The following is a 4,166-nucleotide window of genomic DNA, read 5'->3' on the forward strand; positions in this document are numbered from 1 at the left end:
ATGTCCAAGGGTGCCACGAGTCAAAAAACGTTGGGAACCTCTGGGTTAAGTATTAGGTGTTAGTGGAAGTAATGCGAAATCAGTTCCTGCTCCGGTTCTCTCGAAAAAAAAAAAGCTTTGGTGAGGCGAGGTCCTGCTTAGTGATGTATATTTTCAATTTTGATACACTCGTTAAATGCTCTTTTTCGAGCGTATTCGACACGCAATATCGATGTCAGGGTAGAGGAACGACGTAGTAGCTATAGAGCACACAATGAGATTGTTTCGGATTTTCAGTCCTGCACTGGTCGACGTTTTATAAAATTTATGGTTTTTGATCGCGGGAGGCCAATACGTATTGTAGATAGTAAAGATGGGTACATATATATATATATGGTATTTTGCCGTTCGTTCCGGATTATCCAGAATGTCCAAAATGCTCGGCACGACGACACGTATTGCTCGGAGCTGTCCAGTAGGTAAACTGCAGGCGATGGACCTTTTTTTTTTGTATTTATACGACCGTCAGTCGTCTGCGTATTGTTAGTGCGCCGCAACAGTTATACAATGTACAGGGTGGTTTTTTAAACATGATGCTCATTTCATGCTTATACGATGTATACAGGGTGTCCCGTGAGGATTTACCCATTGCGACATCTTTCGAAATAATGGTGATATCGAAATTCTGATTTGGTAATAAAACTCGCAGGGATAAGAACTACAATTGTTTCATATTTTAATGTTTTGGTAAAAAAGTTAAAAAATATGTTTTTATATTTCATTATTTCCAACAACAAAAAAAACAGCCATTTTGTAGAGTTTATTTTTCTGAAAATATTGACGTTTCAAAATTTTATTTTCATTAACTTCCTGATTTTTAATATTTTTTTTTAGTTTCGAGAAAAAATGCGAATTATTTAACACCATAATGTTATCCAACATGTGACCCGCCGCGCGCACTCCCACACGGCCAGCCGAATACTCTCCGTGTTCCTATAATAGTTATAAATTTATAATCATATTTTATTTCATCAAAACTAGAAAAATATGAAAAATCAAGAAATTAATGGAAATAAAATTTTGAAACGTCAATATTTCCAGAAGAACAAACACTACAAAATGGCTATCTTTATTTTTTTTGGAAATAATTAAATAAAAAAAATATATTTTGTAAATTTTAAAATGACATAAATGTGGTTCTTATCCCCGTGAATCTTATTATAAAACCGGAATTTTGATATCTCCATTATTTCGTGAGATATCGCAATGGGCAAATCCTCGCGGGACACCCTGTATAATATATTCGAGTTCTGATGTCTGGAATTGTTGAGTGCACTTGAAAACCACAATATTTTCGAATCCTCGAGACCACTTGTGCCGTCACTTAAGGATGATCCAGACAACACATAATCCCGTTTTTTTCCAAATGGGAACTCATTTTTTTCGTTTTTAATTAGATACTTGGCAGAAATCAAAATTCAAGTGAGTATTTTTTGAGTCGCGTAACTTTTTGGACCAACGTCAAAAATACGGTGGCGGGTTAACCACTAGATAACTATTATTTATATTGGGACTTAGACAATTTGAAAAAGTTCGTCATTACTATGGCCAGATTTATATATATGCAAATTTACATTCTTCTGCGATTCGCCGAGAATAATAATTACGATTATAAATGTCGACGTTTCTTAATGTACAGTGTAATTTCTCCACACCTAGCAGATAAATAGTAAAACAATATATATGTTCATAGCTAGTTCAAAAAAATATTTTTTCATTACATCATGCTGTTGTATTGTAACGTCAAACAACGACGAACCGATCCTACACGTAATATAATAGTACGGTTGATTTTTTTCTTGCATATTTTTACATGTTATTTGAATGAAAATGCATATTAATTGTATATTTCTCGATAGACGTCTATATATAGACTATAGTGACAATCGAATCACACGATCACCACGTTCAGACCATAATATTAATTCAACTTTCGATAGGCATTGTAATCATATTGTATTACCTTATTACACACAGACGTCTACCTATTATTGGCGATCGAGTCTCGCGATCACCTGCTGCAAACTCTGACTATAATAAATTCAGCTTATGACGTGCACTATTAATTTCAAACACGCACAGTAGTTAAAAGATAACACTTTATCAACCATTTTGTCCAGCAGTGTCACAGAGACCGCGGCAAGCGATCACCACTGAAGGATCACCGCCGTTCTTCAAGTCTCATTCCTTGTATAATAGCTAGGTACATGTATTATTGCAGTGGCGGATTTAAAGGGGCCAGAGCCCCTCCCCCCTTAGACCATAAGATGTGTAAGAATAATATAACCGTGACGTAAAACTTATAATCACGATTCACGAAAAATTGAGGTTTCTGATTTTGTTTTGATAATTAATATTTAATCGTATTATACTTTATATTTATGTAAAAATATTTACTGATGTACAAAAATATTGCCCTCCCCTTCCCCCAAAAAACATAACCCTAGTCCCTAGGTCCGCCACTGTATTATTGTTTGACCTAGTTCTACTCTACCAAATTTGCTAAAAACTTGCTGACTAAGACTTACTATACCAAATATACTAGCTGTTACTTATTGCACACATGCAGTTTACTTAACCTAGTTAACAGATTTAATATTAATAATTTTTTGTTATATTTTAGGTATATGTATTCATGTACATTACAACAAAAAATAATAATGATAATAATTAATAATTCTATATTTTTTCATTAAAATATAGACACATTTAAGCTGAACAAAATACCAACTGTTGATCGTAAATAACCCATGTTAATGTACATCGATGATGAGTTATCAACGAATAACGAAAAATATTGGATTTTCTAGTGGTAAATTACGCGACTACATTAGATAACAGTATATAGTAGCACACACACTGCAATACATGTCATTAAAAATAGTATTTTGTAATTTTTTTTATTTATATTTAAATTGTGTCATATTTTTACTCGACATCGTATAGTTTATTTATTTAAAAAAAAAAAACGATTTTGGATATTTTTTGCACATTTCAAATATGGATCTGCATATTATTTTATATAGTTTTATTGAATATAAATCCGGGCCCAATTCATAATCATTGATCAATCCACAAAAATAATTTGTGAGAATGATCCAACAGCAGAATAATATAAATACTATATTAAATTTCTAATAGAACATACAGGTTTTTATTTTTTATAAATCTATTTTCAGAGACCATTATCCTTGGACCATGGTATGAACATTTTAATGACTAAGTAAACAAAATAGGGCGAGGGGGTTCTCGTTTGAAAAATAATAGAAGTTTGTACCGCAACAGGACGCTCCTCGGGCGTAGTAGGCACAAAAAATATCAGAAATTTCATTAGATATAGATATTTATCAATTAGGTATTCTAAAATTCAGGATTTGAATAAATATTTAAGGGAAAAATGGGAATGAAAAAATTAAACATTATCACTCCGTAGTCTGTATATAATAACGAGCGACTGTACATGGGCATTAGTCACGGACGACACACACACACACGCGCGCGCGCGCCTTGAGAGATTATAAATAATAATAATAGTAATAATTTCATTATTGGTATGTACTTTTCACGCACCAGCACATTATTGGTGTGGGCTGTGTGTACATGCGAACGGTGGAAATGTTTTACAACAATAACGATATAATGGTTTTTATTTCTCAGAAATTCGGGCAAAAAAAGGTCCTGCTCCATGGATATCAATAATACTCTATATATAATACTTATCTTGTACTCGTATTATATTTGATAATCTGAACAACTGCAGCTCACTCATTCTCTCTCTCTCTCTCACACACATACACACACACACACACTCTCTCTCTCTAAAGGCTCATGCCACTCTGGTGGTCGGTGGTTTCTGTGAGTCCCGGCGCAAGGGATCTCTGTAATATTGTATTTCGTATTACTATTTTTTCGAAACGTCCTGCGAAGCGCGCATGCGTGTTCCGATCGCAGCGGTCGGTTTTGTATCCTACGCTGCGGCGACGCATTGTGTAGAATATGTTTAGGTACAATATTATATTGTTAACCAGGTGGGTACCTACTACACGTGCGACATAAATCTCGAAGAGATTACATCTCCAGTGGCACTTTCAAAACTGTGCCTACATACACACGAGTACACGACTACA

Source organism: Diuraphis noxia, unplaced genomic scaffold, assembly GCF_037042655.1.
Source record: "Diuraphis noxia isolate RWA-SAM2 unplaced genomic scaffold, SU_Dnox_SAM2 contig0001, whole genome shotgun sequence".
NCBI classification, from domain to species: domain Eukaryota; kingdom Metazoa; phylum Arthropoda; class Insecta; order Hemiptera; family Aphididae; genus Diuraphis; species Diuraphis noxia.